Source organism: Triticum aestivum, chromosome 3D (assembly GCF_018294505.1).
Source record: "Triticum aestivum cultivar Chinese Spring chromosome 3D, IWGSC CS RefSeq v2.1, whole genome shotgun sequence".
NCBI classification, from domain to species: domain Eukaryota; kingdom Viridiplantae; phylum Streptophyta; class Magnoliopsida; order Poales; family Poaceae; genus Triticum; species Triticum aestivum.
Window position 1 is genome coordinate 618,940,307 of NC_057802.1, and position 13,562 is coordinate 618,953,868.

At 45.2% G+C, this 13,562-nt stretch overlaps 1 long non-coding RNA gene across 1 annotated transcript; it reads right to left on the minus strand.

Moving 5' to 3' along the window:
* Positions 1 to 11,935: 11,935 nt before the first annotated feature.
* Positions 11,936 to 12,961, minus strand: LOC123076000 (uncharacterized). The gene is made up of 4 exons (XR_006436251.1): positions 12,842 to 12,961; positions 12,656 to 12,719; positions 12,432 to 12,548; positions 11,936 to 12,364 (listed from the first exon to the last, which is right to left on the minus strand). It is a non-coding gene; the product is annotated as an uncharacterized lncRNA (long non-coding RNA).
* Between the last annotated feature and the right edge of the window lie 601 nt (positions 12,962 to 13,562).

Below are 13,562 nucleotides of genomic sequence, written 5' to 3' on the forward strand. Positions count from 1 at the left end.
CATCAAATTCAAATTTTGCTCATTGACTGCAAGATTTCGACATTCATTTTTCAGAATAAGTGTTCTTAAATACAAATTGTGTTCATCAAGTGCAAAAAATGTTAATTGAATTCAAAATTAGTTCATAAATTGTAAAAAAAATATTCACAATTATTAGAAAATGCTCATAATTGCTTTTCATCAAAATAAAAAATTGTTCCTTGTTTTGAATGAAAGAACTGTTTTTGAAAAGTCACATTTTTTGAAATTTTAGATCATTTTTGTAGTCCAAATTTATTTTAATAGAATAAAAAAACAGGAAGTAAAAAAGGGGAACGAAAAAGAAACCCCCCCTGAGCGGGCCCATGGTGAAGATCGATGAACTATATTGCGAGCGGTAGTGTAGGAAGCCCATTCAAGTTCGAATTTAAATTGCAACTTTTGCGGAGTTGTGTGTTGATGTGTACTAGAAGCGGCACATGATCTGAGGATAGTGTCGTGTTAGGGATGGAATCACTCCAAGCAATGTTAAAAAAAATGCTCTATTGATGCGGTCAAGAGTGGCCGAGGATCTGTTGTTGGACCAGGTGAAGCGCTTATAGAGTAGTAGCAATTCCATGAGAGCAAGATCGTTAATGGTGTTGTTGGAAGTATCCACAGTCAAAGTAGATGCGTTTGTGGGTTGTGGCATGTGTAGCTGGGCTAACGTGCGGTAGGTATTCTTTTTTCAATTTTCTGGAGAGTATGCAGTAACTAGCCCATCCAGAGTCAACGGAGATGTACTCTGGCAACCATCATCAGGGAAAGCACGCCTAATAATATCCCATACTGAAGTACTGCATAGATCATCAATTGTGATGAAGTATCTGGCCAGAATTTATGAATTCCCATAAGACAAAAGAAAAATAGTAAATATACATCTTATGATTTGTGACCATATACTTCATAAAAATTAATGACCGTCATAAAAAAGCATCCATCATTTGATTTTACAATTGCAGTAATTATGTAGTATAACATTCGAAAGGATTACATCCATTGGAAAAGAAGTCTCTACATCTGTCTCTCACATCCAACTTCATAACTTAATATACAGGCTGTGCCAAAAAGATTTGGGCCATATGCTAAGTTTCAGAAAATAAAACAATGCACTTCATAAATTTAACCATAATGAAAAACTATTCATCATTTGATATTAGAATATGTAGTAGTTTTGTGGTATAACACTACGAAGGATTAAAAATCCTACGAAAAACAAGTCACCACATCTGTACCTCACCTCCAACTTCAAAACTCCATATTGGACTAACATATCATGCAGAGAATTTAGTCATCTCAGAAACATTAAAATGCCAAATGTCACATTTTTTCTTCAGACTGCATTTTTTCACACCAAATATAAAAACATGTGGGATCTCGTAAGTGCTGCTCCTTCAACAACCCGGCGTGGGTTGGAGAGTTTTCCTTTGAAAATAAAAAAAATCCAAATTGTTGATGCACACGAATATGTATACAGTGCAACCCTTGCGGTGCTACCGCGCGCTGCACCAGGAATCCAAATCGTCTCACTACAACTTGTAAAAAAATCTAAAAATAATTTAGCATGTATCTACCATGTCATAAGAATTCAAACATAAATTTGAAACACAACTTGACAAACAAAAATAAAATATTCAGCATCAATTGTGTCAATGGACCAAATTTTGTGGACCAATTTGGAATAAGTACCTATTCATACCATGATTTGACATTTTGTTATTGTTTCTAGAGTCGCATGACTAATTTGAATATGAAAGTTTGTGCTCTAAGTACCGAATTATTTCCGAATTTTTAACAATTTCTAGAGTGTGTTTTCATCGGCTGGTGCACTTGTTACCATAAGTGTGGATGCATCAGATATATCCTCTGATGTACACAACCATACATTATTAATTGTTAAGAAATTCTAAGCATTGATGTCATACAAAATCAGCTTAAAAACAAAAAATAACCCCGTGCCAGGTTCTTGAATCATCTTCTCCGGCAACTCAAAATTAGCCGAAGACACATATCGTCTGAATTTAATCTTCTCCGGTATGAATTACATGTAGTGATTTGCACCGAGACAAATATTCTTGTCTTTATAATTGGAAAAACTACAAATATTCAAACGGATTATAAATAATAGGTTATGAAGAAGAGTGAATATGCTTATTTAATCTAATTTTCGGATATCATTAAAAAAAATTTAGTGGTTCACAGGTTCTAGTTATATATTATGATAAATAAATGTACATTACTGATTTCTAGTATTAGGTAAATATATTTATAACATCTTTATGACCATGTATATGAAGTGGGCGTCTAAAAAATTTCGATGTACTATATGCAAGGATCAGTTCACTAGTAGGAAACGGGCCTTTAGTCCTAGTTCTGGAACCGGGACTAAAGGGTCGGGATTAAAGCCCAAAACCTTCAATCCCGGTTTGTACAAACCGGGACTAAAGGAGCTCCACGTTGCCGCTGTTATATAGGTTCAGTTTATACAAATTCCATGTAATGAGTTGGATGACAATGATTAACCACCGGAAATAATCTGGCTCTGGAATGAATTAATCATGAAGTAATCCGACTCATTATTAGTAATAAACACCAGAAATCTAATGGACTGGAGGAATACTACCAGTTGATTTGCCAGCCTTGACTAAATTCTTTTCAAACCTATATCAGTCAAATTCACGGAAATAGATATATAATATTAATTTCAATTGTAAAATGCCCATGTATGTAATAAATATGATGATAAAGATATGGTGCCAGATTTGCTAAAACTATTTTTAACTTATAATTTCCAAAGATAGAGTTAAAAAATTAGGCTTTCATAATAATTAAATTGGGTGATTTAAAAATAATAACTTAGTAATATACGACTGAGAATATTACATAATAAAAATTGCATTCAAAATGAGGGTTTACTTATTTAATAAACATATATGTGAGAAGAAGACAACATATTGTGTCATATTTGCTAAAATATTTACCTGTCACTTTTGCCTAGACCAACTACAGATATATTTAATATTTGTTGCATTATGTGTGATGTGTTTATGTGGCATATTAGTGAAGGTGTAAAACTGTTGTTCCATAAATTAATGTAAGAATGCACAAATTAAACAATCATGTATGTTGAATTGTTGAAAGATCACACAAATAGAATTATGTGCATCTTCTGTCATGAGAAAAGAAACATACATCACTATGAGAAACTTTAAACCATCATCCGTGAGAAAATGTATTGAAAATTTAAATACAGTAGAAACACTACTCAGTGGGTGGTGCCCGTATGTGGAGGCTGGAGGGGGAGCAACTCAAAAATCGCCGGCTTCAAACAAGTAAATTTCACTACAACTATAGAACCCCTATACTGCTTAAAAAACTAGCCCGTGCAGATGCACGGGCTGATGACTAGTATAATTAGGTGAAGACAAAAAAACCTGGAAAAAGAAAGCCATGAACCTGTGCTGCAATGCTATACAACGTCAATCTTAAAAAAACACTAGAAAAAATAAACTGATTTTGCATCACAACCTTGTGTCTATCTTAGATGACCCCTCCCCCCCCCCCCCCCCCAAACACAAATACAAAACCTCAACAGGCTATGCAATACTACTATATGAAAAATTCAGTCAAAAAGAGCACTAGAACTAAAGAGACTACTAAAAAAAGTTGAAAATGAGCACTAGGACTAACAGATTATTAACACACACAAAATTAGGTACAAAATTTTGTGCTGCACTAGAACTAAAAATACTGAGTATTGCACCACATTACTAACCCACATGATTCAGACTACCAACACACACAAAGTCAGAACAAATGATGTGTTGCACGAGAACAAAATAAATACTGAGTATTGCAGCACATCAACGACAAAAATCCTCATGGCTCTGGTTGTTTCATGACTCTGGTTGTCACAACATCATAGCACATTACTAACACACATGATTCATGCAAACAAAAATCAATAACAAAGTCTGAACAAATATCCATGCCATGATCTGCCACCTCAAAAACGATATGAAGGGCATGCTTGTTTCATACAGAAAAAACTGGATAAAAAGAATGGATTCCGATCTTCAACACATCATCAATCAAAATGACCTGAAAAACCTAGGGAAAACTATGTCAGAAAAGCTATGAGCATCCCCATCTACAAAAATGACAAAAAGCAGGCGAACTTCCTCGCCCCATAACTACTCCGACGAGCCTCGGATGAACTCTCTAGCAGAGGCGACGATCACCTTCAACCCCGCCCCAACCCACACCCTGCTACGTAGCATCTACGATGAGAACAACCCCACCCCTCTCCTCCTCTTCCTCGAATTAATCCCGCGATGCAGATCACATTTTTGGATGGATCTAGGGTTGAGGATCTAAAAGTACCTGGTGTTTGTGTCGTCCTCGGCCATGGACTGGGAATCGGATGAGCGCGCCTCCGCTCCTCCTCCCGTCACCTTTTCCGTTCCGTCGCCCTCGGTGCCGTTCCGTGGATCTGAGAGGGGAGAGAGGAGACGAAATGGGCAGCAGCCGAAAATGTTGCAATCCAGGGAGGTTTCCGCGAGCTGGGGGCTGCCGGGTCGGGGCATCGGGCTGGGCCGGGCGTGGTCACGCGCGAAGACTCCAGCAGCACGATCTCGCGTCGATTGGACGACTCTCCAGGAGGTTTGCGCAAGCGCAGATATCAGCTGGATGAAAATAAACGCTTTCTTAATTCTTTATGCACATCGTTTCTTTATATAAGTCAGGACTTCTAATAGATCTTGACAATTAAATTTTTAATCAATGGTTGAATTAATCTTAATGATGTGGATTAACGTGTAGGCTCGAAAGGTGCATCCAATTAGTAAATATAAGATATAAGATCTAAGATCCCAATACTACCCTACCACTACCGAACATTAAGTGTGTGACCCTACGGTTTGAAGAATCATGCAGACATGAGTGAGACACCTCTCCGACCAATAATCAATAGCGTGACCTGGATGCCCATATTGACTTCAACATATTCAGCGAAGATCGTTATCGGTTGAACCATGATGTCAAGTATTCAATTAATCTCGTATACAATTCCCTTTGTCCGGCAATATGTTTGCCCGAGATTTGATCGTCGGTATCTCCATACCTAGTTCAATCTAGTTACCGGCAAATCTCTTTACGCGTTTCGTAATACAAAATCTCGTGACTAAACTCATTAGTCACATGCTTGCAAGCTACTTATGATGTTGTATTGCCGAGTGGGCCTGGAGAATATCTCCGTCACACGGAGCGACAAATCCTACTCTCGATCCATGCAGCCCAACAAACACTTTCCGAGATACCTGTAGAGCACCTTTATGTACACCTTGTTAGGAAGTGACGTCTGATACCCACAAAGTATTCTTCCGGTATTAGGGAGTGGCACAATCTCACGGTCTAAGGAACAAATACTTCATATGAAGAAAGTTGTAGCAATTAAACGAAGTCACACGATGAGATGCTAAGTTTACGGTTGGATCTGTCCATCACATTATTCTCCTAATGATGTGATCCGTTATTAAATGAAACTCATGTCTATGGTTAGGAAACCGTAATCATCTTTAATCAACGAGTTAGTCTAGTAGAGGCTCACTAGAGACACGGTGTCTATTTATGTATCCACGCACGTATTTAAGTTTCCGGTCAATACAATGATAGCATGATAATAAACATTGGCATTTAGCATGAACAGGGAAATATGACAATAACAACTTTATTATTGCCTCTAGGGCATATTTCCAAAATTTTATTCTAACGGAGAAAAAGAATCAAAGGAGAATAAAGAACATATGCCGGCATGACGAATCGTCTAGAAAAATATCTGATAACAATATATGATTCCTGAATATATAGGTCTTATATGAAATAGAGTACAAATAATAATTCTTATTTATTTAACAACTTGAGGAAATGCAAAACACAATGAAGCCCGTGATGGAACCAGGTACAAAATGGAATTATCGATGACTCTCCGGCGTAGATCGTCACTGAAGACTTGCTTGAACTATCAACCACGACAAGCAAATGATTGATCCTTTCCAACAAGCAAATGATTCATGGATGTGTGCCTGGTAGTTGACACATGAGCACACCGTTAGTATAAATGCAGGGATGATCAATGTATAGTTTCTCGGGTAAACGGAAGAGAATACTCACATCACATCAGTATAATTAAACATTTCCGGGTCTGGCTCCTCTAGGAGCCGCATGGGTGTCCGGTGCATGGGACCTTTCATTTTTTTTAATAAAACCACTTGACATGTATATCATGAGAAGGGAAATGGTGGTCATGATCTCAACACCACTGCTCAGGTGTTTGGCATGAGAGTTCTCGTTGCACCAGTAGGCCGTGTGGCACAACATCTCCACCCATACTTCAAAGATCACCTCCAGTGTACCTGATAGCATCTTGCTACGTTCAAACATAGATAACGTATTGCTGTCTTCATGTTTTCTGATCAGCCTTGCACCAAGCCGAGATCCTCTGTCCAATATAAGATTGATACTGATTCCTGGAGGATAAATTGTAACCAGAGATCCCTCGAGCTGTGCAGTCCCATGGTCCCAGATGACCCGGAGCAGATCACAATTCCCGGTGTGCTCCAAGCAATTTATCAGATCATAGCAGAGTTGAACATACCTTTGTCGACTAACAGGGTAAGGCAGCATGTATGGGCGCGCAGCAAGCAAGAAAAACATGTAATTGGACATGGCATCGGTTGCCAGGAAAAGATTAGTAAGGTCTGGACCACGGTCCTCCTCACGCCATACCACCATTACCTTGGCATCCAACCAGCCGAGAAAGAGGCGGGTGGCGATGTGCCACACGAGGATGCTCTCGTCCAGGTCCAACTCCACACTCCATTCCAGGTCCAATAATACATCATCACCAACTCCATGTTCCATTCCATTAGAGCCCAAGGCACTATGCTTCCTTAGGGCATTCCGGCCCCGTGAGTTGGTGATGTCAAATTGGCTTGTCTCCGTAGTAGACACTAGTTTCAGCACCTTCTGAATGATAAGCTGCGGGACGGGGATGGAGTAGGAGTAAGCCATGGAGTCCCACTGGTCCTCCCGTCCCATCCATCTGGCAATTTTGCTGCTTGTATTATTCCTACTGTGAGCACACAGGCGAAACAACTCATGTTGCCCCATGTAACCCCGCAAGTCACTTTTATGTATTCTGCGAGTATGTCGAACAAGAGGAGCAAGCCATGCACATTTCTTTTCTAACATGAATGCATATGTCCATTTGGAGAACATGGTCCGCAATACTGATGTGGTCTCCAAGATGACTGCACCACCCAGCAAAACATAAGTGACAACCACATCTATTCTGTGGTAACCATCTTTGTCACTTGATCTATGGAACAACTGTAATGCCGTGACTGTGGCCGGCAGTGTGATGACACGGATGCACCTACCATACCAAGTGTGGACCACTGCAGCCTTGGTGTACAGCAAGTCGTACATCATAGATAGTTGCATTCCGACCACCTCCAACATCTCCCGTCCTTCAAAACTTTGATCCCTATTGATTTTCACAAAACGTGCCGGCCCCTCAAACAATTGCTTGGGAACGTCCAACAATGTGAAAGCTATAAATAGTAGGTCTTTCTGGTTTTCCTGATGGGCTCCGTCTGAAGCCAACTGCTGATGTTGCTCATCTTGTCCCTGCGGTGCCAACTGCTCATCTTGCACACCATCTCCCTCCGGCACCAACTGCCGGTGTTGCCCGGTGCGGAAATCCTTGTAGCTTGTGGCGGATAGGCTGCTACTGGCAGAATTGTTTGCGCACATTAGTGCCCATACTCTTTCCTCGTACTTGAGAACCCCAACCACAAACATGAGAATGGCAGCCGGACGAACCCAGGTCCGGCTGCCCAGGACGGAAGATGCATACAAGACATAGCCAGCCGCGAGGACCTGCAGTCCAAAAGTCTGCAGGTGACGCAGCCATAGTCGGTTGTCCTCAATGGCATAGGCCGTGATGTTGTCCTGCCCGCCAAGGTGCACTAGCAGCAACGGTGCCCATAGCGCCATGAGCTGTTGCTCCGGTGACCTGCTCACCAGGGACATGTGTCCCAAGGCGTATAACGCTGTAGTGTCGGCCAGCATGTATGCTGACCATATGATGAATTTAAGCACGGTGGAGTCGTTGCGGCGACGAATATCTGCCAAAAGGAGGAGTGTGACCTGCACTGTGAAACTCAGGAGCACCATCACTTGGATCCCCCACCCTTTCCATGCCACCACAAGTATCTCTACTTCACCAGCCATTTATATATTTCTCTGCCATAATCGAAGACATAGACGACTTTAGGTACATTTACATAAGAAATTAAGCTAGGAGTCACCGACCATCAACAGCGACATGTTAAAAAAACAGGTTGTGAAGAATGGGGGTGGAAATTACTAGGACCACATGTGATGTGCCACTGGTGTTCATTAACTACTAGTACCATGCATATGATACTAGTGTATGATACTACCTTCATAGTGCATGATGTGTCACATGTGATGTGCCACTGGTCTCTTTTTAATTCTCTACAGTGTGTTTGCTATTCCCAAGTGCATGATATCAGCTAAGATACTAACACTATGGCCAGCCTCGTGGCATTGCCCTGCTAGACGGCGGTGTGGGGGGGATCCCAAGAGGGTGAGGCTGATGAATCATGTGGTGGGCAGATGCACACAATCATAGTGTGAGAAGCATGGACCCCGATTATGAATAAGGCATGATTGGATGAATGGCATGGGTTATGCGCCTAGGAGGGGTCAAAGAGTTGCCATGTACACATGTAGACTTGGAGTGCAATGAAGTAGTCCGAGGATGCCACCACCTTTGGGCTATCGTGGAAGAGTTTCCCCATGTGCATCCAAACATGTTTAGCAGTAGTGTTCTCCTTCATAACCAGGTCTACTATGGCCGCAATGGATCCATAGATCTATTGGAGCATGATGGAGTTGAGACAAAGCCACTCCTTTGTTCCTTGTTGGTGGGTGGAGGCACCACGTAGCAGGGGTTAGTGAGGGGATTCTTGATGATAGGTAGCAACAAAAAAAGATCTGCCACTTAGTGTAGTTTGCTCCCCTGATGTTGAGGGTGATGGGAATGAAGAGCCTTGGTGCTCTCGATGCAACCACTTGAACCCGTCAAGATGGTCGAGGGGGTCAGAGGATTCCCTCTCAAACATGGCGACCGGTTTTGGGTGGTCTGGGGTTGTATGAGATGGGGAGGAGGTGACGTGGGGATCACCGTGACATTGCAGGTGGATAGGGGAGCAAAGCAATTGCAGTGAAAATCAATGGCAATCTTATACCATGAAATTTGTTGGAACAGGCAACAATTATGCCTCTCTTTTGCATTTTTATTTGGAGGACAAATGAGACACCCCAGAGGATAATATCCCATTGGCTAATGGAAGGTCATAGCTGTAGGATCTCATTAGTAAATGGCCGTGCGGTGTAAAGTTGAAGTTACACTTGGTGGATACGTATCATGTTTACACGATATATACAACAAAGTCTGACAAAATAAATGCATGGATCAACCCAAAGCCACCTTTCCGGCGATCTATGTCGCTACACCTAATAGTTTGATGATGTGCCCTGACCGCACCCGCGCACACCATCTAAACTAGTGGTCTCACCAAACTGCCCGATGGCATGCCGAGAGCACCAACCGGTCTAGCTCATCCTCGACAAGCACCGCATGCGCACGCTTCAGAATCCACTGCCCCCATCTTCCGCCGACCCAACTTCAGGAGAAATCAATGCAATGATCTTGCCTGGCCCAACTTCCCTCGGCGCCATCATCCTGCCCGCGTCCATCACCAATACGTCCATCGCTGAGACCTCGTTGTGCCACGCTGCCAGGTGCCACACCACACCGCCTCCTGTTCCAGGTCGTCGCCAATGCCAACCCAACGATGTACACCAGCCAACTATCTCCGAAGGTGGCGCCTTCAAGAAGGGAACGACCCCGAAGGTGCCGTCGCCGCCCACCACAGTTTGGCTTTCACCCGAAAAATAAATGGCTTGGTGGAGGTAGAAGCAGATCTGACCAACATCTCCATGGAGAAAAAATGGCACCCTTGGGCGTCGCCGCAGTCGTGGCCGAACAGTGTCAGAAAGGGATATCTCCCGATTTGAATCCCCACCTCTAGCTCCTACAGCATTGAGCACTGGCAAGTCTCACCACCCAGATGGCCAGATCCATACGGAAAAGCACATTGAGCAGAGGAGTGAAGGCGAGCATATCCAGATCAGGTGTCGCCGGGATGACCATCACCGCTGCTGTATCCTGGACACGCTCTGCCGGACACAAAGCATCTGCTAGGTGCAACCGCTGGTGGACGACTGGACGCCCCATGCAACCATATGACCATCTACATCGAGCACTTGCGCCCGCATCTAGCTATCCAGATCGAGCGGCGCACATCACTAGCAGACCACCGTGCAGCTAGCTTGGATCAGCACGGCCGCGCACCTCGCGCGCTACCCTGCCACCGTCCTACATGGTCATATACTGCAAGATGGTCATATAGGAGTCTTTCGTTGGCAACATCGACTTGCGCGCTACCGCTGCATTGCCCTTTTGGGCCGCAACATTGCAGCCACCGCCGCCCCGAGGCCGTCCCCGCGGTTGGACCAACCCACGCGCAGCCACTGCGTTGCCCCTTCGAGTCATAGCACCACGACACTCGGTCCACGTAGCCATCTCAGGCCGTCCCCACGGCTGCACCAACCCACGCGCTACTGCTGCATTGCCCCATCGGGACATAGCGAGCATGGCACGCGGTCCCTGTTACTGCCCTGGGGTCTTCTACGTCATCGCCCCGACTCATGCACTATAGTTGCATCACCCCTTAGGGCTGTAGCGCCACGGCACACATGCACTTCACCGTCCTTGCGCTTCGACTTCTATGTAGTATGTGCCGTGCCGCCTCCCCGGGCATGGCTACGCCACTATCGTGCCGGTCTTCACAACACTACCGGGTTCCTCGCCTACTTCCAACACCGCCGCCACGCTCCAAAGTCCTAACGTAGTTGCGGCCGCCTCCTCCTCAGGACGTCACCGCCTCAATTCTTCCAAAGACAAAGTAGAACTTCGTTTTGAGGAGTTTGTCTTCTTCCTCGCGTCACTGCCGCTTGCTCATCCGAGTTGCGCCGCCACTCCACCTCTCGCCTTTGTCTAGCACCCAGCTCATCGACAACGTCGCCGTCATCTGCCCCGACAACTTCATCTACTCCGACAACCACAAGCGACATCGGTCGGCCCCACACCGATCGGTGCTGCAACCGTCGTCGAGTCCTTCTCTGCTAGCCCACTCGACATGGCGTATAACTTGGGCTGGTTCCCGTCTACGCATGCCCGGTGCTGGCAGCAACGGCGCGTGCCGTGGTCCGTGATGTGTCCCCGGGCCTGGCAAGCCTGGTGCGGCGCCTTGTAAACATCAACTTCGTGCGTGTATGCATGCCAGGTGCTGGCAACACCGACGCGCATCCACGACGTGTTCTTGGGCTTAGCAAACCTGGCGCGACACCTCGTCAAGACCGTCTTCTTCCCGGTGCATCACTATCTCGACACCACGGAGCCCATGACAAACTCGGCCCCTCCTTCAGCCCGTAGCTCCATGGCGACTACCTCAACACCGGCCACCCCGACTTGACATCAACCACGGCGTCCCTCATATGGCTACCTCGACCACGACTACACCGCCCTACGCTCTCGGCTACATCGACATCGGCACAAAAGGGCTACAACATTGCTTGAGCAACCTCCAGAATTCCACAGCTACCACGACTTCCGCGATTTATTGAACGCTACCACTGTGAGGGGGGTGTCCGTCGGCTTACCTTCTACCTCGCTACTATTGTGACTGCGGGGATGGTGAGTATCGTGGTTATTTAGGAAACATAGGATAGACTCGGATTTGTTTTAGCTTGGCTTGCACTCAAAGACGGTCATGTACTCCCACATATATTAGCCCACGAGCCTCAAGCAATACAAACAACAATTCCACCAATCCGTTTCTATCCTTCTACATGGTACCGGAGCTAAGAGGTCTTGAGTTCAAGACCTTGCTACCACGGGCGCACATCACCAGCAGGCAGACGCAGCCAACATGGATCAGCACGGCCGCACACCTCGCGCGCAACCCTGCCACCGCTAGCTGCTGCGCCACGGCCCGGCGTCTTCCGCCCACGCCAGCAACCCCGAACAAGGGGCGAGAAGACCCCGCCGCTGATTGGAGGAAGGGGAGACCCCCGGCGGCGATAGCTTTGGCCCTGCCGGTCACTCGTGGGAGCGACACGGGAGGGGGACCTGTTGAAGAATGTTACTTCCTCTACAGCCCCGGCTCCTCTCTATGAATGAAAAGTTTTTGACATACCTGATTGATGCGATGACAGGAGGATTAGTCGTCCTCGACAACCGGACATATGAAGCCTGACTGATGGTGCAAATAAGTGAGCCTAGCTAGCTCCTCTATCTAGTCGGTGAGATCCATCTATATATAGAAACATCACACGAATTTTAATTACATACAAGTAAACCAAATACGAATTGGTGGAAATAAGATTTACAGCGGTGTGTACGTTATTCGTAGTATAGTACCTCAGATCAAAGTAGGTACATGACGAATTCCTCTGTGAAAGACCAATAAAATGTGGATTGTTGTCTGTAAACAATCAGCTGAATGCATTAATGTAGTCAACAGACAGAAAGAAAGCATTTCACCGAATGCATTTCCTTTGGCATCCACCAATCCATATATTATACTATCTAATATTTAATGCGTACCTTATTTTCCTCTCGATAGCATGCGGCAGGTAAGACCAACGGAAGCTTTATTTGAAATACTTCAAACACTGGAGGATTATAGAACCTAGAAATTAGACAACGCACGCACGCACGCAGGTGTACATATATATAATATTCGTTGAAAAGGAAATATTCGTTGCTTGCTTGCTGTCTGTAAAAATTAATATTCGTTGCGTGTCTTCTTAGCTCCATACTGGCTGGCTGAATCCCTTGCTTTTGTTCTATAAAAGCATAGCGTCCACACTATGCAAGACATGGTTTAACAGCTGGATGATCCAAACTTGAACCCTGATGAGGGGCGACAGGGCGACTGGGCGGGCGCCCGTGCACGTGACCGCGACGGCGCCATCCGCTGCCAGTGATCGCCGGCGGGTCGGCGGGAGGTTTTGGGCTCTCGCCGATTCCGACGAGGAAGACGTGGATGAAGATGGGATGCATCCCCGGCGGAGTCCCTGCCCTCACCGACTCCTTCGGATCTCATTTGTGAATTTTTCCATTCAGGTTATAATGAAGATGAGGTGGCAACGACGATTGATCGCGTTCTGCCATCGGACGATCCGGCGCGAATCGGTCTTCTTGCGGACGAGAAGAAACAGATGATCCGACGCGTTGTGCATCGGAGGACGGCGTCCGCGCTTAGACCTTGGAAGGGTCCCCTACCTAAGGTGAGTCTTCCGAATCTTACGCTTTTCGATATGAT